A 24,062-nucleotide genomic window follows, 5' to 3' on the forward strand; every position below is an offset into this window, starting at 1 on the left:
AATAGGCCCTTCAGCCCACCATGTCTATACTGATTATAATGCCATTCCAAACTAATAACATCTGCCTACACATTGTCCATCTCCCTCTATTTCCTGTCTGGGATACTGAGGAATGGAACAGAGGAGATCGCTGGGACCATTGCAGAGATCTAATAACACAAGAATATAAGAACTAGGAGCAGGAGTAGGCCATCTGGCCCTTCGAGCCTGCTCTGCCATTCAATAAGGTCATGGCTGATCTTTTTGTGGCCTTAGCTCCACTTACCTGCCCTCTCAGCATTGCCCTTAATTCCTACTGTTCAAATATTATCTATTTTAGCTTTAAAAACATTTACTGAGGAAGCTTCAACCACTTCACTGGGTAGGGAATTTCATAGATTCACAACCCTCTGGGTGAAGAAGTTCATTCCTTAAATATGTTCCCCCTAATTTTGAGGCTGTGCCCTCTTGTCCTAGTTTCTCTCGCTGATGGAAACATCCTCTTGCTTCTGTCTTAATTACTCCCTTCATAAATGTATATGTTTCTATAAGATCCCTCCTCATTTTTCTAAATTCCAATGAATATAATCCCAGTCGACTCAGTCTCTCCTCATAAGCCAACCCCTCAACTTCTTAATCAACCTAGTGAACCTCCTCTGTGCCCCTTGTAGTGCCAGTACATCCTTTTTCAAGTAAGGAGATCAAAACTGCATGCTGTACTCCAGGTGTGGCCTCACCAGCACTTATACAGCTGCGGCATAACCTCCCTGCTTTTAAACTCAATCCCTATAGCAATGAAGGACAAAATCCTACTTACCTTCTTAATTACCTATTGCACCTGCGGATTTATGCACATGGACACCCAGGTCCCTCTGCACAGCAATGTGCTGTGTTTGTTACCATTCAAGTAATAGTGTTTTACTGTTATTCCTACCATCTGCCAGACCTTTATCCACTCACTTAAGTTATGAATGTCCCTTAACAAGTCCTCTGCACACTTGGCTCTACCATTCATCTTAGTGTCATCTGCAAACTCTCTATCCTCTTTAGCCACAGATAAGGTCCTTGAAGATTGGAGAATAGCCAATATTTTCCTTTGTTTAAGAAGTGCAAGAGGGATAATCCAGGAAATTATAGGTCAGTGAGCCTTACATCAGTGGTAGAGAAGTTATTGGAGAAGATTCTTGGAGACAGGATTTATTTGCATTTGGAAAATAATGGACTTATTAGGGATAGTTAGCATGGCTTTGTGCAGGGGAGGTCTTGTCTCACAATCTGACTTTCTTGAGAAAGTGATGAAGATGATTGCTGAGTGTAGGGCAGTGCATGTTGTCTACATGGACTTTATTGAAGCATTTGACAAGGTCCCTCGTGGTAGGCTAGTCCAGAGATGAAGTCACAAAATTCGCGGTGAGTTGGTAAGGTGGGTACAAAATTGCGTTGGCAGTGAAGACAGAGGGTCGTATTAGCGGGGTGTTTTTCTGATGAGAGCTCTGTGACCAATGGTGTTTCACAAGGTTCAGTGCTGGGATCTCTGTTATTTGTAATGTATGCAATTGATTTGAATGTCACTAAGTGGTCTGACTAGTAGATGGTATGAAAATTGTTGAAGTTTTCCATAGTGAGGAAAGTTATTAAAGGATACATAGACTATAGATTAGTTAGAAAGTTGGGTGCAAAAATGATAAATAGAATCTAATCTGGACATATGTGAGATGATGCATTTTGGGAGGTGAAATGTAAGTGGAAAGCATACAGTAAATGGTAGGACCCAAAGGAGAATTGATATACAGAGAGATCTAGGGGTGAAAGTGGCAACACAAGAGGATACGTTTGTAAAGAAGGTGTGTGGCATGCTTCTTTGGTTGTGGCATTGAGTATAAAAATTGGCAAGTCATGTTGCGGCTATATAAAACTTTGATTAGGCTGATTTTAGGGTATTATTGGTGCTCTGTTGTGTGCTCTTCTTCCTACTGACCATGGGGGCTGTGGGCAGACAACCTGCTCCTCAGTGCAGGTGACTACTTCCAGGGTCTAATGTATGCGTTGAAGTGATGCCTGTCCCTCTCAGTCACCTTCTATTAGGCTACAGTTGTTGCTGCTGATGACCTTCATCGATGTCCAGTTTTGAAAGCTGTTAGAGCTGTTCTGAAGTGTGAAGACAGGACTTCATCTCCACAACACTGTATAGTCGTCACTGCCGCAAATACTACCATGGGCAGATGCAACCAATATAGACAGCTTGATGAGGAGGAGATCAAGAAGTACTGTTCTATGTTCTAAGGTTTATCTTTTTGGTTCCCTCACCATTTCCCACAGACCCAGATTGAAACTATTCCTAAGAATTTTAAAAGATTTCTTTCATGGACTGTGGACATCACTGGCTGGGTCAGTATTTATTACCTGCCCAGAGGTGCTTTTGAGAAGATGGCGGTGCGCTGCCTTCTTGAACTGCTGCAGTCCATGTGCTTCACCCTTTGGGGGAGTTTATGGCCTAGTTGTATTATCACTGAACTGTTAGTCCAGAGATCTGGGTTTAAATCCCCCACCCTCCACCCCCTGCCATGACTGATTGTGGAATTTAAAATTAGTAAAAGTCTAGAACTTTAGGGAAGGAAACTGCCATCCTTACAAACCCCCCGACTCCCACAGCTACCTGGATTACACCTCTTCCCACCCTATCTCTTGCAAAAATGTCATCCCGTATTCCCAATTTCTCCGCCTCCGCCGTATCTGCTCCCAGGAGGACCAGTTCCACCATAGAACACACCAGATGGCCTCCTTCTTTAGAGACCGCAATTTCCCTTCCCACGTGGTTAAAGATGCCCTCCAACGCATCTCGTCCACATCCCGCACCTCCAACCATAACAAGGACAGAAACCCCACTGGTGCTCACCTTCCACCCTACAAACCTTCGCATCAACCAAATCATCCGCCGACATTTCCGCCACCTCCATAAAGACCCCACCAGCAGGGATATATTTCCCTCCCCACCCCTTTCCGCCTTCCGCAAAGACCGTTCCCTCCGTGACTACCTGGTCAGGTCCACACCCCCCTACGACCCACCCTCCCATTCTGGCACTTTCCCCTGCCACCGCAGGAACTGTAAAACCTGTGCCCACACCTCCTCCCTCACCTCTATCCAAGGCCCTAAAGGAGCCTTCCACATCCATCAAAGTTTCACCTGCACATCCACTAATATCATTTATTGTATCCATTGCTCCCGATGTGGTCTCCTCTACATCGGGGAGACTGGGCGCCTCCTAGCAGAGCACTTTAGGGAACATCTCCGAGACACCCGCACCAATCAACCAAACCGCCCCGTGGCCCAACATTTCAACTCCCCCTCCCACTCTGCCGAGGACATGGAGGTCCTGGGCCTCCTTCACTACCGCTCCCTCACCACCAGATGCCTGGAGGAAGAACGCCTCATCTTCCGCCTCGGAACACTTCAACCCCAGGGCATCAATGTGGACTTCAACAGCTTCCTCATTTCCCCTTCCCCCACCTCATCCTAGTTTCAAACTTCCAGCTCAGCACTGTCTCCTTGACTTGTCCGGACTTGTCCGACCTGCCTATCTTCTTTTCCACCTATCCACTCCACCCTCTCCTCCTTGACCTATCACCTTCATCTCCTCCCCCACTCACCCACTGTACTCTATGCTACTCTCTCCCCACCCCCACCCTCCTCTAGCTTATCTCTCCACGCTTCAGGCTCACTGCCTTTATTCCTGATGAAGGGCTTTTGCCCGAAACGTTGATTTCGCTGCTCGTTGGATGCTGCCTGAACTGCTGTGCTCTTCCAGCACCACTAATCCAGTATTTGGTTTTCATCATCTGCAGTCATTGTTTTTATCCTTACCTTGGGGTCTATCCCCAACTATCGTTTACTCCTTCCCCCCCCCCCGCCTCCCACCACCCGAGTTTCTGTATATAAACTGGCATTTTCCTCACTACCATCAATTCTGAGGAACGGTCATTCGACCCAAATGGTTAACTGATTTATCCTACGCGTGACTGGATCCACAGCAATGTGGCTGACGCTTACCTGCCCTCTGTGCAATTAGGGATGGACAATAAATGCTAGCCTAGCCAGAGATGCCCTCATTTTATGAATTAATAAAAAAAAATACTATTTGAAAGGAAATTTCCAGCATTTTGACCCAACAATACTGAATGGACAGCAGTGTATTTCCAAGTCAGGATGGTGATTAGCTTGGTGGGGAAATTGCGGGTGATTGTGTTCCCGTATCTGTTGTCCTTGTCCTTCAAGATGAAAGTAATCATGGGTTTGGAAGGTGCTGTGTAAGAAGTCTTGGGTGAATTTCTGCAGTGCACCTTATACAGGTTACACACTGCTACTACTGAGTGCCAGTGTTGGAGGGAGTGGAGGTTTATGAACATGGTGCCAATTGAGGAGGTTCCTTTGTCCTGGATGTCCATGAGGGCAGTTAACAGTTAATCAAAAGATTCTGAAGAGGGTCACAGAACTTGAGGGTAGTCCTGCATGGTGGGAGGCACTTAAATAACTAAGTTAACTCCATTTTCTCTCCATTGATGCTGCCAGATCTGTTGAGTTTCTATATCAATTTCTGTTTTGATTTGTTTCAGATCTCCAGTTTCTGAGGTTCTTTGTTTTATTAGATCAGAATTATTCACATTTCTATGGACTCTCATCCAGGTGAGGCTGGCAGATTTCTTTCCCTACAAAACATTAGTGGATATCGTGGGATGTTGATTGGTGGTGTTTGGGACTTTGCTTATAAGTTATGATTCAGTGAGTAAATGCCAAATCTTTCCTTGACTCAGCTTTGCATCAGATCTTCCAATATTCGTAGAAGTCCCCAGATGTTAATGAAAAGGACTGAGTTGGTTGGGACAGAAGTGCCTTTCTCATTTCTGGTGCCCCAGGAAACAGCCAGGTGGTCTTTACACTTTTATTTGGTTTTATGCAACAGTTTGATCCACCTGGAATGAATCACTGAGCTGTTTCAGAGGGCAGTAATGCTGCAATCTTTTATTGTGAGTTGGGAGTGAAACAAGATAAAGAGCAGATTTCTTTACCTGAAGCACATGGTTGTGCCAGATGGGCTTTTGCAACAATCCGGTCATTTCATGATCTGAGATTAAATTTTTAATTCCAGATTTATTAGTTAAATTTAAATTCTCCCAGCTGCTGGAGAAGGATTTGAATTCATTCTGCAGATTATTAGATCATACCTCTATATTAGAAGTCCAGGAATATTACTGCGCCTGCTACCCCACTCCTTACTGATATAGTGCACAGGTCTCCTGCAATTTCTTCTTGTGCAGAATCACTGGATTGTTGAGGGCCAGGAAAATGGCCTTGGTGTTTGGCAGTAGAACTTCCTGTTTTCGTTTGGGATAATGGTGTGCTGTGCCACACTTCCTCCATAGTGTGGATTTCTGTTCAATCCCCAGTCTCTGCCCAGTGTCCGTGTCAGCTGCTGAATCAGCTTCTCCTACCCTAGTCTGAAATGCTGTAGTATGCAATGATCCCCTAAGGCAGATAACTATCAAGATCACCTCAAATATCCTCAATGACTTCAATTCACACAATACATTGAAAATAGCAGCAGGAAAAGTGCAATCGGCTCAATGCTCTATTCCAATTTCACCCTATTCGTTTTGATCCCTTTAGAACTGTATCTAACTCCTTCACCTCAGTTTTGGCCTTAACTGTTTTTTTATGACAGAGAATTCCACAGGCTTACTACACTCTGGGTGAAGAAAATTCTCCTCATCTTATTCCAACATGATGCAGAGGTGCTCGTGTTGGACTGGGATGGGTAAAGTCAGAAGTCACACGATACCTGGTTATAGTCCAACAAGTTTATTTAAAATCACAAGGTTTTGGAGCTCAGCTCCTTCACCTGACAAAGGAACAGCTCTCCAAAAGATTGTGATTTCAAATAAACCTGTTTGACTATAACCAGGTATCATGTGACTTCTGACTTTATTCCTACATGGCCTATCCTGCATATTTAAACGATGACTCCTGATTCTACACTGCCCAGTCAACAGAAACATCCTTCCCATATTTACCCTGACTGGTCTGTTAGAAATTTATAATATTGTTAGGGGATAAGTATTGCCACAGACATCAAGAAGAATTCCCCATTTTAAAAAATTTTGTCGTTGTATTATGATCAAGATGAGAACAATGTACTTCTTTCTCTGGCCCCAATACTCCATGGGTCACAACTAAAATTAAATGTATTACTCATTTCGTAATATGGGCAATCATATACTTTCTTTACATTAGACTTAAAATGAAAAGATCAACTAGCTTTATTTAATAAATACAGAATGTTATTATAAAACAAACCCATTCAATGAAGATGCACTATTGATTAACACACACCGCTTTAATTATGAAAATATAAATGTTTGCCCCTGTAAATAACCCAAAATACACATTTTCAGATGGTTATAATAATGGTATTGTCCCTTGTGTAGATGGGTGTCACTGAACATAAGCAATTGTCTCTGGGATCTTGGTAAATGCAGATTACTCAAGAGCATGGTATAGAGATGTTTTCCCATCACTCTTCAAGAGGATAATCATGTTTCTAAGTGAATTAATGGTAAACTTGCTTCAGAAACAGGAGACACAGCTGAGCAGCTTTTGCATTTTTGTGGCAGGCTTCTCTGAACTGAAAATCCAAAAAACTGCAAACTGTTTAAACAGATCAGTCATAAAACCCCTGGTCATAAAAATAGTTGGGTAATTTCCATGAACCAAGTTCAAGGAAACCAGATCAGATATCTTTTCACTGACATTTTGTTAAAAATAAGACGAGATATTGACAATCCATCAAATTCAAGTTCACAAAATATGGCACCACCATAACAACAGAATGTGGATGTCACTGGTGAGCCTATCCTGAATTTCCCCTGAGAAGATGATGGCGAGCTACCTACTTGAACTGCAAAGTTATGTCACAGAATCTTTTCATTGACATGCGACAGCACCTTATTTTTAACATTATGTCCACAATTCAGACTGCCCTGAAGCATCAGTCTAAACAATGTGTACAGATCTCTGGAGTGGGGTACACAACACCCACAACATTCTAACACAGAGCCAAGATTGCTACCAGTGAGCCATGGCTGTTACTCTGGCCCATTGTTGTTTTTTGTTTCCAATGGATCATACATATTCTGCATGTGATGAAATCTTTAAAACAACTTGTTTAATTTTCTGAGGGCAGTGAGACAGCATGTGACATACTTCAGGAAAAATAAACCCTTGTGAAATTCCACGTTTCATCCCAAGCAGAAACAAAATTGACCCTTGTTGTGAAGAATGGTCCTCGACTTGAAATGTTAGCTCAATTCCACTCTGCATGTAAGCTGTAAAACTTCCTGATTGTTTGAAACATTTTCTGTTTTCCTTTGTGCAAATTTTGATTACTTGCAGTATTTTGGTTTGCAGTCATTAACCCTGACAGGTTGTATTCTGCCAAATACATGTACATGGTTGCAGTGGGTTTGAACATTTAATTTTCTCTGTTCCAGTTCATGCCAGAACCTTCAATTCCATCTGTAATCAGGTACTTACCCAACTTTTCTTTTAGCATAATTAGTGTAGCCTGTCCAATATCTGTGATTCAGTAGAGATTAAAATAATCCTCTAATCTCATATCAGACTGACTAGTTTCCCATATCCAATAATCCCATGATCCCAGTTAATGTCAGCCTTACATGACCTGAGTACTTTCACTGTGGGCTTACTCAGCAGTCCTGAATTCTTTTACGTCTTCACTTTGCTAGTGGCTACCCACGCACTGTATTCATGTTTACTTAACTAAATGTAAATTTTAAAAACTGCACAGAAAGACCTGAACGTTTTTTCATTCATTTGTGAAATATCGGCATTGCTGGCTGGCCAGCATTTATTGCCGATCTCTAGTTGCTCTTGAGAAGGTGATGGTGAGCTGCATTTTTGAACCCTTGCAGTCTACCTGCTGTGGGTTGACCCGCAATGCCATTAGGGAGGGAATTCCAGGAATTTGACCCAGCAACAGTGAAGGAACAGCGGTATATTTCTAAGTCAGAATAGTGAGTGACTTGGAGGGAACTTGAAGGTAGTGGTGTTAACCATGTATTTGTTGCCCTTGTCCAAATGGTCATGGGTTTGAAAAGTGCTGTCTGAGGATCTTTGGAGAATTTCTGCTGTGAATCTTGTAGATTGTACACACTGCTGCTAACCAGTGTCAGCAGTGGAAGGAGTGGATGCTTGTGAATGTGGTGCCAATGAAGTGAGCTGCTTTGTCCTGGATGGTGTCAAGCTTCTTGAGTCTTGTTGGAGCTGCACACATCAGGCAAGTGCAGAGCATTCTATAACACTCGTAACTTGTGCCTTGTAGATGGTGGACAGGAGGTGAGTTACTCACTGCTGTATTCCTGGCTCCTGACCTGTTCTTGTAGCCCCTGGTGTTTATGTGGTGAGTCCAGCTGGGTCTTTGGTCAATTATGACCCCCAGCATGTTGATAGTGGGGGATTCAGTGATGGTAATACTGTTGAATGCCAAGGGGTGGTGGTTAGATTATCATAGCCTGGTATTTGTGTGGCGTGAATGCTACTTGCCACTTTCCACACAAACCTTGATATTGTCCAGATCTTGTTGCATTTGAACACGGATTGCTTCAGTATCTGAGGATTCATGAATAGTATTAAACATTATTTTAGCATCAGCGAGCACCCCCACTTTTGATGTTACAATGGATGAAAGGTTATTGATGAAACAACTGAAGATGGTTGGGCCGAGGACACTAGCCTGAGGAACTCCTGCAGAGATGTCTTAGAGCTGAGATGACTCACCTCCAACAACTTCCTTAGTGTCAGATATGAGTCCAACTATGAGAGAGTTTGCCCCCCTGATATCTATTGATTGCAGTTTTATTAGGGCTGTTTGATGTCATGCTCGGCTGAATGTAGCCTTGATGTCAAGTGTTGTCACTCTCATTGGAATTCAGCTCTTTTGTCCGTATTTGGACCAAGGCTATAATGAGGTCTGGAGTTGAGTGGCCCTGGTGGAATCCAAACTGAGCATCACTGAACAGGTTATTGCTGAATGGGTGCTGCTCGATAGCATTGTTGATGACACCTCCCATCACTCTACTGATGATCAAGAGTAGACAGATAGGATGGTAATTGGTCGGGTTGGATTTGTCCTGCTTTTTATGCACAGGACATATTTGAGCAATTTGTTGTGTAGGTGCCCGTGTTGTAACTGTACTGGAACAACTTGACTAGAAGAAAGGCAAGTTCTCGAGTACAAGCCTTCATTACTATTGCCAGAATGTTGTCAAGGTCTGTTGCCTTTGAAGTGTATCCAACCGTTTCTTCATATCATGTAGAGTGAATTGAATTGGCTGAAGACTGGTATCTGTAATGTTGGAGACCACTGGAGGAGGCCAATATGGATATTCAGCATTTCTGTCTGAAGATTGCTGTGAATGCTTCAGCCTTATCTGTTGCACTGATGTACTGGGCTCTTCCATCATTAAGGATGTGAATATTGTGGAACCTCCTCCTCCAGTGAGTTGTTTAACTGTCCACCATCATTCATGACTGGATGTGGCAGGACTGTAGAGTTTAAATCTGATCCACTGGTTGTGGGATCACAGCTCTGTCCACCACTTGCTACTTATGCTGTTTGGCATGCAAGTAGTCCTGTTTGGAAGTTTCACCAGGTTGTCACCTCATGCTGCACTCTCTATTGAACCAGGATTGATCCCCCTGGCTTGATGGTAATGGCTGAGTAGGTGTTATGCAGACTATGAGGTTACAGATTATGTTGGAGTACAATTCTGTTGCTGTTGATGGCCCACAGAGCCTCATGGATACCTAGTCTTAAGCTGCTAGGTCTGATCAAAGTCTGTCCCACACAATACAGTCAACACAGTGGCTAAGTGGTTCGCACTGCTACCTCAATGCAGGTAACCGGGTTCGATTCCATCCTCTGGTGATAGTCTGTGTGCAGTTTGCACATTTTTCCCAATCTGTGTGGATTTTGCCAGGTGCTCTAGTTTTCTTCCATTGTCCAAAGATATGCAGGTTAGGTGGATTTTCCATGTTAAATTACACATAGTGTCTAGGGATGTGCAGATTAGGTGCTTTAGCCATGGGAAATGCAGGGCTATAGGTATAGGGTAGAAAGATGGTGGGGTCTTTGGTGGGGTGATCTTTGAAGGGCGGTGTGGATTTGTAAAGATAAATGGCCTATTTCTACACTGTGGGGATTCTACATCAATAGAAAATGATGGATGTTAATCTCAACTGGAAGGTGGGAGTTCCTCTCCACGAGGACTTTGTTGTGGTCACTCTTACCGATACTGTCATGGACAGATGCATCTACAGTTGGTAAGGATGAGGTCAAGTATGTTTTCCCTCTGATGGTTCCTCCACGACCTGCTGGAGATCCACTCTAGCAGCTATATTCTTTCTGCCCAACCAGCTCGATCAGTAGTGCTGCTGCCTAGCCACTCTTGGTGGTAGACATTGGAACCCCTGACATATCATACATTTTGTGCACTTGCCATTTCCAGTTCTTCCTCGCAGTGTCATTCAACATGGAGGATTACCAATTCATCAGCTGAGGGAGGACAGTACGTGGTAATCAGCAAGAGGTTTCCTTGCTCATAATTGACCTCAAGCCATGAGACTTCATGGAGTCCAGAGTCAATGTTGAGAATTCCCAGAGCAACTCTCTCCTGACTGGGACCACTTTGTTGTCACCTCTGCTGGGTCTGTCCTGCCGGTGAGACAGGACATATCCAGTGATGGTGACGGTGGTGGTGGTGGTATGTGGAACATTATCTGTAGGATACGATTCCATGAATATGTTGGTCGATTAGTCTGTGAGACAGCTCTCCCAATTTTGGCACTAGTCCCCAGATGTTAGTGAGGAGGACTTTGCATGTTTGATGGGGCTGTTTCAGCCATTGTCTTTTCCTGTACCTAGGACAATGCCAAGTGATCTGTCAGGTTTCATTTCTTTGAGACTTTGTAATGATTGGTCCAACTGAATGGCTTGTAATCACATTGCTGTGGGTCTAGAATCACATGCAGGCCAGACCAGGTGAGAACATTAGTGAACCAGATGGGATTTTCCTATGATTGGCGATGAGTTAATGGTGACCAGTAGATTCTTAACTCCAGTTTCTTTTTATTGAATTCAAATTCCACTATCTGCTGTGGCAGGATTCAAACCTGGGTCCCCATAACACTTGCTGAATTTCTGGATTAAGGTAGCAATAACACCACTGGACCATCGCCTTCCTTGCCAGCAGCATATGTAGCAGAACTCAGAAGCACGTCACTATCGTTTTCCACGTGATAAATTTGATGCATGGAACACTGATGAGTGTACATTGGAAAATATAAGTGGAACAATTTCAGCAGCTGAAGTAGTTAAAGAAAAGACTTTTCTTTTTTATTGTCTAGAGCTTATCAAGATATTAGGGTCAGTAAAGATTATCTCCAGACCATGAGCAGTTAGGGTCCACCTATGAGAGTAATGTCAAATACTGAAACTGAAAAATCTCGTAGTGAGTACAGTCATCATCTAACATATCTATGGGATCAAGAGGAGTAATAAGGATGATTTTAGTAAGGTAAACAATGAGGAGCAAATCATTCTGTCTCAGAAGGAAATAACTTAGGAGTCCAGGAAAAATATATCCTAAAAGAAAATGAAATCATATTTTATAACATTTATAAACATATTCAAAATATGAAATTTTTGCAAGGTTTGTAACTCAGGTTGAGGTTTACTCGCTGAGCTATAGGTTTGATATCCAGATGTTTCATTACCTGGCTAGGTAACATCATCAGTGGCGACATCCAAGTGAAGCGAAGCTGTTGTCTCCTGCTTTCTATTTATGTTTGTCCTGGATGGGGTTCCCGGGGTTCATGGTGATGTCATTTCCTGTTCGATTCCTGAGGGGTTGATAGATGGACCAAACACAGACAGAAACCCTAACCACCTTACCTTACATCAAAGAAGTTTCAGAAATGACAGCCAGACTACTAAGATCCCTCAGAATCCTAGTAGCACACAAACCCACCAACACTCTCAAACAAAAACTAACAAACGTAAAAGACTCAGTACAACCCATGGACAAAACCAACATCATCTACAAAATTCCATGCAAGGACTGTCACAAACACTACATAGGACAAACAGGAAGAAAGTTAGCCACCAGGATACATGAACATCAGCTAGCCACAAAAAGACACTACCCTCTCTCCCTTGTAGCCCTACACACAGATGAAAAAAAACACCATTTCGACTGGGACAACACATCTGTCCTGGGACAGGCTAAGCAAAGACATGCCAGAGAATTCCTAGAGGCCTGGCACTCCAACCACAATGCCATCAACAAACACATAGATCCAGATACCATCTATCAACCCCTCAGGAAACGAACAGGAAATGACATCACCACAAACCCCAGGAACCCTATCTAGGACAAACATATAAATAGGAAGCAGGAGACAACAGCTTTGCTTCACTTGGAGGTCGCCACTGATGATGTTACCTAGCCAGGTAATGGAATGTTTGGGTATCAAACCTACAACTTAGCGAGCAAACCTACACCCTAAAATATGAAATGTTTTGATAAGGCACGAAATAAATTTCTTCCGCTGGTAGGTGGGTCAGTAAGCAGAAGTCACAGTTAGAAGATAATTTGCAAAAGGATATGGGGATATTCTTTTTGCACAAATCTTCGTGATCTAGAATGCATTGACTGAAATGATGGGAGCAGAATGAATGTTAAATTTTGTAAGGGAATTTAATACATATTTGCAGAGGTAAGATTTATGCCATTAGGAAAGAGCAGGGAAGTGGGGCTTAGTGTGTAGCTCTTTCATAAAGCCAGCACAAACACAATGGCTGAGTTTTCCTGGGCTATTGAGATGGGTTTAGAGATGGGGTGGGAACTGGTAAAGGGACAGATGGAGTTTAATTTAGATAAATGGGAGGTGCTGCATTTTGGAAATGCAAATCAGGGCAGGACTTATACATCTAATGGTAAGGTCCTGGGGAGTGATGCTGAACAAAGAGACCCTGGAGTGCAGGTTCATAGTCCCCTGAAAATGGAGTAGCGGGTAGATCGAATTGTCGTTTCGGGCATAAGCCCTTTATCAGGATTGAGGCTTGTGGATTGGGGCTGAGAGATGAATGAGAGGGTGGTGGGGTTGGGGGAAAGGTGGCTGGGAAAGCGATAGGTGGATGAAATTGAGGGAGAGGGTGATAAATCAGAGGGGGAGTGATGGTCAGGTCCAGAGGGTGGTGCTGAGTTGGAGGCTTGGGACTGGGATAATGTTGGGGGAGTGGAAATGAGGAAGCTGTTGAAATCCACATTTATCCTGTGGTTGCAGGTTCCCAAGGCAAAATATGACGTGTTCCTCCTCCAGGCGGTAACGGTTTGATGATGGAGGAGGCCTAGGACCTGCATGCTCTTGCCAGAGTGGGTGAGTTAAAGTGTTCAGCCATGGGATGGTGGTGTTGGTGGGTGCAGGTGTCCCATGGATATTCTCTGAAACGATCCGCAAGAAGGTGTGCTGTCTCCCCAATTTAGAGGAGGCTACACTGGGTGCAACAGATGCAGTAGATTTGCGAATTGTTTCAGAGAACATCTCTGGACACCCCAGTCCAACACCAGCATCTCCAAATCAAGACTACATTAACAGGTCAGCGGTGGACATTCCCCAGAACCAAGGACCCTGGGGAAGGAAGTCCCTCCCATTGACAATTGGTCAATGAGAGGCTAACAGTTCTCCTAATGCAACACCATTCGTGGGAGATACTGCATAATACACCCAACCAAAGGGGGATCCAGGAACAGATAAATGATGGTCCGGGGGGACATGGGGGCACAGGTAATCAGAACTGGTTGCGAGTGCTTCAGCTAAAAGGATAATGGGTTAGATATCAATGTGAGGTTAATCTTGATTAACCCAACATGACTAAACTAACCCACTGACATAAATTGCAGACATTGTAAGTAGAAATTGAAATAAAATTGTCATTTCAAAATATACCTTATACTCTTGCTTAACTGTAAATTTGGATCCTTTGAATTGAAATATTTAATTATGAGTGTGTTGACAACTGAATCTGATTTGTGAATCTTACCAGAAAGAAATATTCACAAGTCCATCATTTGGATCCACAGCTCTTAAAATACCAAAAAATAAATCACTAATAATGCTGCCGGAAAAAACAGCCACATTATCTAAGGCTCCACCTACTGCTTCCTTGCCATCTAAAAATAAATTTTGCTTGCACAGCAGCATACTTGTTTGTTAATGAATAAGGAGACTGAAAGAACTGCTAGTCACTGATTCTGTACAGCACATCTTCAGGACGTTCCAAACTAATCTTACAAGTGACTTCATACATAATGTAAAACCAATTTTTTTTGTTTTGTGGTGCTGAGATTGCATTGTTCGTCTATTCATAAAATTAAAAATCTGCGTAGAGAAGGTCACTCTGTCCATCTTGATTAGTCTACTCAGGATCAAACTGTAATTGATTGAAGGAATAATCTAAATCTCCAAATATTAATGTGTATCATTTGGTTGAGAAAGTCAAAAAATATTGAAAATCTCAAACCCAAACTATCTTGAACCCATCTATGTTGATTTCAGGAGTGACATATTGTTTGAGATGTGGAAATTGGTTGTGGGGTTAATGTTGGTGGGGGAAATTTGATCATGATGTAGAACAGGCTGATTGCAGATGAGTGAAAATCACAGCCATGGTGGATTGGACTGTAGGAGTAATTTACAGGGTTAATCATAAGGAAACGCTCTTGTTTCTCCTGGCCCAACAGCAGTGCTATGAAGACTTACCTGATAGGTAGCCCTTCTAACCTCTTTCCCTGGAAAACCTGGATACCATGGGTGAAAAATACAAATCCTGATAAAATGAGTCACACAGCGTCATTTCGATACTACACAGTTGAAAGGAAGTAGGTCTGGTGACTACAGCAAAAAACTTAAATATCATCATTCCAGGTCGTGGTACAGTTCCTCCAACAAGGATAATTTTTTGAAGTATTAATACATTCAATGTGGATACATAATTTTCTGTGTTTCTAAATAAAATGAATGAAATTGATTATCAGCCCAGACAAGCTTGACCTCTATAGTTTAATCATCTTGAATGTACCAGATGGTTGTATGTCATAAGATCACGTGTATAATTTCATTATTGTCAGCTGGCTCACATTACAACTGAATGAGGAAGAACATTTTCTGATTTCTATATCCTATGATTGAAATAAATTACATTCTGTAATCAAGCTATGATATCCATGGCTAAGTGATAGCTCTCTTTCACATCAAGTCACAAAGTTATGAGGTCAGGTCATGTAGCACAGTATCTGGGCTGATAATCCAGTGCAAAACTCGAGCATTTCTGTTCTGTCAGTGATATTGTCTTCCAGCTGAAATGTTGAGCTGAGGTGCCGTCTGTGAGGTAGATGCAAAAGATTCCCTTACATTATATCAAAAAAGAGTATTTAATTGTCTCCAGTGAGTTTACATATTAATATGTACCACCCGCTAACAACTAAAACAGTTTCTGTTTGTTATCTCACAGCTATTCTTGGGATATTGTTTAATACAAATTGGTTGCTGCATTTCTCACATTGCACCAGGAAGCGCACTTAAGATGTTCATCACTGGCTTTCTTCATTAAAGAATATTTAACTGTTTGTTGAAACCAAAGCTCCTCCTTGGATATTTTGCAAAGACAATGGGTAGAATCTTATAGGAGTCTGAACAGCATGGACTATGGCAAGATGTGTGACAAGAGAGGTCCAGTGAACCCAAACAAAACTGGGGCCCATGGAATGAGGGGGAGAATTTTCTGCCAGTCATTGAGATTTTACAGCATTGAAAGAAGACCTTCAGTCCCTTGTGTCCACACCAGTCGTCAAACTTCCATCTATTTTAATCTCTTTTTCCAGCCTGTTGTGTTGTATGCTTTGGCCTTTCAAGTGTAATCGAAATAATTCTTAAAAGTTTGGAGGGTTCCTTCCTTCACCCTTTTAGGCAGTGAGTTCCAGATACCTCCAATTCTCTGGGTGAACTTTTTACCCTTAAATTCCCTCTAAAGTTCATACTCCTCATGTTAAAACTGTACATTCCTGATGACGGGCTTCTGCCCGGAACATTGATTCTCTTGCCTAACTTGCTGTGCTTTTCCAGCGCCACACTTTTTGACTTTAAACTGTACACATGGTTATTGACCCCTCTACAGAAGGGGAAGGTTTCTCCCCTCTACCCCATCTCTGGCTGTTAGAACATTGTGCACTTTGGAGGGAGTGGATGTTTGTGGATGTCAAGCCAAACAACCAGGCTGCTTTGTCCTGCCAGCATTTGGCCATATCCTGCTAAACCCTTACTATTCATTTACCTATCCAGGTTGCTTTTAAATGTTGTAATTGTACCAGCCTCCAACATTTCCTCTGACAACTAATTCCATATATACATCACCCTCTGTGTGAAAACGTTGCCCCCTAGGTCCCTTTTAAATCTTTCCGCTCTGACCTTAAACCTGTGCCCAGAGTTTTAAGTACCCTGAGAAACAGATCTTGGCTATTTACTCTATCTATGTCCCTCATGATTTTGTATTAGGTGGATTATTAGGACAAATATTGGTTTTGCCCATGGCAACAATAATCAACCAGACTACCACAGCAAATCTTTACCAGTAGTTCTTATAGTCAGAGGTCAGAAAATAAGCAAAGGCTAATCGAATGGTGATGTTTACAAAAGAAGAGGAAAAGAATACAACAGGGCTAGAATCATGCATCCACTCTGCACAGGAGAAAGTGAGGACTGCAGATGCTGGAGATCAGAATCAAGAGTGTGGAAGGCACAGCAGGTCAGGCAGCATCCAAGGAGCAGGAGAATCGACGTTTCGGGCTTAAGCCCTTCATCAGGAATGAGGCTTGTGGGTCAGGGCTGAGAGATAAATGGGAGGTGGGTGGGATTGGGGGCAGGTAGGTCGGAAAGCGATAGGTGGGTGAAGGTGAGGGAGAAGGCGATAGGTCAGAGGGCGGTGCGAGTTGGAGGCTTAGGACTGGAATAATGTAGGGGGAGGGGAAATGATGAAGCTGTTGAAATCCACATTTATTCCATGTGGTTGCAGGGTCCCAAGGCAGAATATGAGGCCTTCCCTCTCCAGGTGTCAGGTGGTAATGGTTTGGCGGTGAAGGAAGCCCAGGACCTGTATGTCCTTGATGGTGTGGGAGGAGGAATTCAGCTACGGGACAGTGGGGTTGGTGGGTGTGGGTGTCCCAGAGATGTTCTCTGAAATGATCCACAAGGCGGCGTCCTGTCTCCCCGATGTAGAGGAGATCACACTGGGTGCAACAGTTGCAGTACATGACATTGGTAGAAGTAAGGTGAATTTCTGACTGATGTGGAATGATCCCTTGGGGCCTTGGACAGAGGTGTGGGCGCAGGTTTTGCACTTCCTGCGGTGGCAGGGAAAGATGCCAGGAGTGGGGTATGGGCTGGTGGGGGATGTGGACCTGACGAGGCAGTTGTAGAGGAATGGTCTTTTTGGAACGCTGATAGAGGTAGGGAGGGAAATATACCTCTGGTAGTGGAGTCTGTTTGGAGGTGGCAGAAGTGGTGAAGGATGATGCATTGTATGCCGAGGTTGGTGGGGTGCAAGGTGAGGACCAGAGGGGTTCTGTCCATGTTGCATTGGGAGGGGTGGAGTTCAGTGGCGGTGGTGTGTGAAGTGGAGGAGATGCACTGGAAGGCATTGTCAACCACATGGGAAGGGAAGTTGCAATCATGGAAGAAGGAGGCTATCTTGGACTTTCTGATGTGGAATTGGTCATTCTGAGAACAGATGTGGCGGAGGCAGAGGAATTGGGAATAAGGGATGGCATTTTTACAGGATGTAGGGTGGGAGGAGGTAGTTGTGCAAATTGGTGGGCTTGTGGTATATGTCTGTGGTTAGTCAGTTGCCAGAGACAGTGATGGAGAGGTCCAGGAAGGGGCAGGAGGTTGTACAGATGGTCCAGGTGAATTTGAGGTTAGGGTGGAAGGTGTTGGTAAAGTTGATGAACAGTTCAACCTGCTTATGGGAGCACGAGGCGGTGCTGATACGGTCATCGATGTAGCAGACGAACAGGTGGGAGGTGGTGCCGGTGTAACTGCGGAAGATGGACTTTTCCACATGTCTGACAAACAGACAGGCAAAGCTGGGTCCCATACGGATGCCCATGGCTACCCCTTTGGTTTGGACGAAGTGGGAGGATTGGAAAGAGAAGTTCTTGAGAGTGAGGACCAGTTCAGTCAGATGTTGGGATGGCATAAGAGGATGAAACAGAGGGCTTGGAGACCTTCGTTGTGGTGGATCAATGTGTACAGGGACTGGATGCCCATGGTGAAGATATGGTGTTGGGGGCTGGGGAAATGAAAATCTTGGAGGAGGTGAAGGGCATGGGTGATGTCATGAACGTAGGTGGGGAGTTCCTGGTCTAAGGGGGACAGGACGATGTCGAGGTAGGAAGAGATGAGTTCGGGGGGACAGGTGCAGGCTGAGACAATGGGTCGACCAGAGCAATAAGGTTTGTGAATCTTAGGAAGGAGGTAGAATTGGGCAGTGCGGGGTTCATGGAAAATGAGGTTGGAGGCTGTGGATGAGAGCTCCCCAGAGGCGATGAGGTTGTGCATGGTCTGGGAGATGATGGTTTGGTGATGGGAGGTGAATTTGTGATCAAGGGCCCAGTAGGAGGAGGCATCTGCGAGTTGGTCCCTGGCTTCAGCAGTGTAGAGGTCAGAGCGCCACACTACAAAGCGCACCCCCTTTGTCTGCAGGTTTGATGGTGAGGTTAGGGTTGGAGTGGAGGAGTGCACGTTGTGAGGGCGAGAGATTGGGATGGGTGAGGCGGTTGGACAAGTTGAGGCGGTCGATGTCATGGAGGTAGTTTCAAATGAAGAGGTCAAGGGCAGGTAGCAGACCAGCACAGGGTGTCCAGGTGGATGGGGTGTGTTGGAGGCAGGAGAAGGTGTCCTCGGTTGGTGGGCAGGTGTCTTGCTCTGCACAGCCTTCTTTGGCCCACACCTGGAGTACTGTGACAGTTCTAGTGACTAGATCATGGGAGGGATATATTGACCTTCAAAGCAATGCAGCATAGATTCAGCACAGTGACATATGGACTCCAATTGTTAAATTCTAAATCAAGATTACACAAATTCTGAAACATGTCTATTTTCAAAAAAGATAACATTTTCAAACTCTCTCCTGTAAATATCAATCGATGATAAAATCATTCTTAATTTTAATCTGACCTTAACAGGTATTTTATAACCAAAAATGTGAAAGGTTATGGAGTTAGGTCACAGATCAGCCATAGACTCTGACAATTGGCGGATCAAAATTAAAAGACTAAATGACCTGATCCTCTTCTCCTATTCCTTGGATACTAAATTCATACAGTTGCCTCACACTCTGATTACCTGTTGCCTCTGCACCATTCACAATTTGCATTTTTATAGTGCCTTTAATAAAGTAAGACATTTCGATGCACTTCACAGATATAACAACAAATAAGTTTTGACACTGAGCTATACGAGGAGATATCAAGACATTTGACCAAAAGCTCAATCACAGTAATCGATTTTGAGGAGTTTCCTCGCGATGGAGAGAGAAGTGGAAGGTTTGGGGTGAAAATTTGGCTAAAGATGAGAGTGAGGGTGGAGTAAAAAATACTGGGGTTTCATAAGTGGTCAGAATAGGGGGATTTCAGAAATAATTCAGAATTGAGAAATTTGGAATGATAGAGATAAGAAAAGGCAAAACTAACAAGGGAACTAAAAACAAGAATTTTTATTTTCCTCATGACAGTACTTCTCTACTCCTTTTTCTTCAGGCATTCATTAAGCTAGACCTCAAATATGTCGATGATATCTGGTAAAACCAGTCATTGTGGGAATGAATTCCACACGCCTTTCACCCTCTGTGTAAAACTATTTGTCTTAAATTCTTTACTTGACATGTTAGTACCTATCTTGTATTTATGCCTATCTGTTCTAGATCCAACCACAAGCGGAATCTGTATCTTCAAGCTCATAAAAACACTTCCATAATTTTAGTTTCTCCACAACTCAATCTCCAGAGCCCCAGTTTTCCAATGTTTGCTGACAGATCATCTGTCAATTACAACCAAAGGCAGATATTTCCTACGGAATCCTGAATCACATCTCAGAAATGGAGATCACAAGTTTCAGGCCTTGTGGAAGCAATCAACCTCTTGTGATTTTTCCCAATAATGACCCAAACCAGAGGATTGGGTCTCACTGCTGGAATTGAATATAGCACTTGATGCTTTGATGCAGCTAAGTAATGGACGGGACTGTCTTAAAGAGGAAGCACTATTTTGAACTTTTTAAAATTTCAAGCAGAAGGATTTGGTGCAACCTTAGAGAGAGAGAGGTGGTGAGAGCTGCTCCACAGTACAGTTGCAGCTATTGTTGAATCCAGGCTAGAGGATCTCTAAGCATTCCCCCCACCCTCTAAAGAATATGGCTGCATCAACCACTGGTCTGCCACCAGTAAGCCACAAAACTATTTTCCATTGCCTGTGGGCAATCTGAAAAATCACAGCTGGAATAATCCTTCACTGATTACTTCAAAATAGCTACCTGGCACTACCACCACCACGATTACTCCACCTGTCGAACTCTGTTCCATATCTGGAAAGTCATCATGATGTCCGATGGTGCAACTTTTAGAAGTTGCCCGCTTCCATTTACAGCATTTCAAAAACCCAAAATTCTGCCCATGGAATCATATTCGGTTTCTTTTTTCACAGGCTGTGGCATTGCTGATTATGCCAGCTTTTATTGCATACTTCTAATTCCTCTTGAGATGGTGGTTGTGAGCTGCTTTGTTGAGCTGTTGCATTTTTTAAAGTTTAGGCATTCGCAAGGTGCTGTTTTGGAGGGAGTTCCAGGATTTCACCCAGTGATTTGGTTCTGAGTCAGCATTGTCATTTTATGACTACACACAAAAGAGATTGTTTGTTTGTTTGTTTGTTTGTTTGTTCCATTTCTGTCTCCCGGCAAGAATAGCTCTACTTGCCCAAAGCCCTATAAATTATTTTTAATTGATTATCCAACTTCTTTTTGAAAGCACCAAAGGTACCTGTCTCTATCACACCCCCAAGTAGTGCCTTCTACAGTGTAGCATAACCGCACTCTATACAAAATAGTATGTCCTTGGTGCATCTGCTAATCATTGCAAATCAGGGTCTTCCTGTTCTTAACCTTCCTGCAACAGGAACAGTTTCTCGATCTGCTCTGTCTGGACCCCTCATGTCCAAGGAGAACAACCCCAAATTTTCTAAACTGTCCTTTGCTGGGTGGGAATGTTTTTCAGAGGGCACAGACAACAATAAGTCAAGTAACCATTGGTAAATATACAGTACTTTAGCTGCTTGAAAAGTTGTTTTTAATAATTACATTCAGGATCCCTGCACAATAAAGACTTTCTTACTAAATGACTTTCTGTTTTGATCAGAATTATTTCATGGGAAGTGATGTTGCATCTCAGAACAACTTTGGTCATTAGTTTGTGTACAGTATTTGGAAACAAATACTTTGTAATGAAGGGAAGTCCTGTGCTAAAGAGGTACAGCAATATTATAATTTAATCTTTGAGGTTAAACAAATCTTAACTTCTGTGAATCTGAATGAACATAGAACATTACTGCGCAGTACAGGCCCTTTGGCCCTCGATGTTGCGCCAACCTGTCATACCAATCTGAAGCCCATCTAACCTACACTATTCCATGTATGTCCATATGCTTGTCCAATGATGACTTAAATGTACTTAAAGTTGGCAAATCTACTACCGTTGCAAGCAAAGCATTCCATACCCTTAGTACTCTGAGTAAAGAAACTACCTCTGACATCTGTTCTATAGCTATCATCCCTCAATTTAAAGCTATGCCCCCTTGTGCTCGTCGTCACCATACTTGAAAAAAGGCTCTCCCTGTCCACCCTATCTAACCCTCTGATTATCTTCTACGTCTCTATTAAGTCACCTCTCAACCTTCTTCTCTCTAACGAGAACAGCCTCAAGGCCCTCAGCCTTTCCTCGTAAGACATTCCTTCCAAACCAGGCAACATCCTAGTAAATCTCCTCTGCACCCTTTCCAAAGCTTCCACATCCTTCTTATAATGTGGTGACCAGAACTGTACACAGTACTCCAAGTGCGGCCGCACCAGAGTTTTGTACAGCTGTAGCATAACCTCATGGTTCTGGAACTCGATCCCTGTATTAATAAAAGCTAAAAAAAACTGTATGCCTTCGTAACAACCCTGTCAACCTGGGTGGCAACTTTCAAGGATCTGTGTACATGGATACAGAGATGTCTCTGCTCATCTACACTACCAAGAATCTTACCAATAGCCCAGTACTTTGCATTTCGGTTACTCTGACCAAAGTGAATCACCTCACACTTGTTCACATTAAACTCCATTTGCCACCTCTCAGCCAGCTCTGCAGCTTATCTATGTCTCTGTAACCTACAACATCTTTCATCACTATACACAACTCCACCGACCTTAGTGTCGTCTGCAAATTTACTAATCCAACCTTCTATGCCCTCATCCAGGTCGTTTATAAGAATGACGAACAGCAGTGGACCCAACACCGACCCTTGTGGTACACCACTGGTAACTGGACTCCAGGATGAACATTTCCCATCAACCACCACCCTCTGTCTTCTTTCAGCAAGCCAATTACTAATCCAAACTGCTATATTTTCAAACAAGGTAAAAACAATGACTGCAGATGCTGAAAACCAAATACTGGATTAGTGGTGCTGGAAGAGCACAGCAGTTCAGGCAGCATCCAACGAGCTGCTTGTTGGATGCTGCCTGAACTGCTGTGCTCTTCCAGCACCACTAATCCAATATTTTCAAACAATCCCATTCCTCTGCATTTTGTACAATAGCCTACTGTGGGGAACCTTATCGAACACCTTGCTGAAATCCATATACATCACATCAACCAGTTTACTCTCATCTACCTGTTTGGTCACCTTCTCAAAGAAGGAGAAAGTGAGGACTGCAGATGCTGGAGATCAGAGCTGAAAAATGTGTTGCTGGAAAAGCGCAGCAGGTCAGGCAGCATCCAAGGAGCAGGAGAATCGACGTTTCAGGAATCTGAAGAAGGGCTTATGCCCGAAACGTCGATTCTCTTGCTCCTTGGATGCTGCCTGACCTGCTGCGCTTTTCCAGCAACACATTTTTCAGCACCTTCTCGAAGAACTCAATAAGATTTGTGAGGCACGACCTCCCCTTCACAAAACCGTGCTGACTATCCCTAATCAAAGTATTCTTTTCTAGATGATTATAAATCCTATCTCTTATAACCTTTTCCAACACTTTACCAACAACTGAATGCTGTGTTAGTGTCTAAGCTGAGAGATTAACCTTGCTTTCTCATTCACATACAGATTTATTTAATAAATTGGCTTAAATAATGTTGACAATTTTGAACCAATCAGGAAAATAGAGATTAGATCTTGTTAAGGCAAGAAATTAGATGAATGTTTTCGGGAGATTATTATAATTTAAAACAATTATATCTTCCTAAATTAATTATTGCAGTGAGTTCTGATGCTCCAGGGAAAACAGCCCGAGCCTATTTGTATAAAGTTAAGGCTCATGTTTAATAACATTTTTCAATGAAGTGGTTTATATTTTTACAATGCTCATCAACATCTATGGCCCAGAAAATGAACAACTGAAAGTGTGGAACTTCATTTCCATGATAATTACAGTGTTTCACATTGATGATTGGTGCTAAACTCCCAGTAAACTCCCATTTCTCTAATAGTGTGATGTAGAAATTCCATTGAGAAGTATGAAATATATTCTATTGAGAAGAAAATACTCTATGGGATGTACCAACCTTGGCTAATTGTAGAAGCATTGTTCAATTACAAACTATGCTGAAAAGATTTGTGGTAGGTCAGAAGATGAGGATGATTGTAGAAAA

The 24,062-nt window shown here is 43.1% G+C and overlaps 1 long non-coding RNA gene across 1 annotated transcript in view; it reads left to right on the forward strand.

Annotated features, from left to right (window-relative positions):
• Window positions 1-22,849, forward strand: part of LOC140481295 (uncharacterized) — a 31,911-nt gene extending 9,062 nt beyond the window's left edge. The window contains exons 3-4 of the long non-coding RNA XR_011961500.1: window positions 4,591-4,660; window positions 22,672-22,849. This is a non-coding gene — a long non-coding RNA (uncharacterized lncRNA). The remainder of the gene's footprint in view (window positions 1-4,590; window positions 4,661-22,671) is intronic.
• Window positions 22,850-24,062: the final 1,213 nt, after the last annotated feature.

Source organism: Chiloscyllium punctatum, chromosome 1 (assembly GCF_047496795.1).
Source record: "Chiloscyllium punctatum isolate Juve2018m chromosome 1, sChiPun1.3, whole genome shotgun sequence".
Taxonomy (NCBI): Eukaryota; Metazoa; Chordata; class Chondrichthyes; order Orectolobiformes; family Hemiscylliidae; genus Chiloscyllium; species Chiloscyllium punctatum.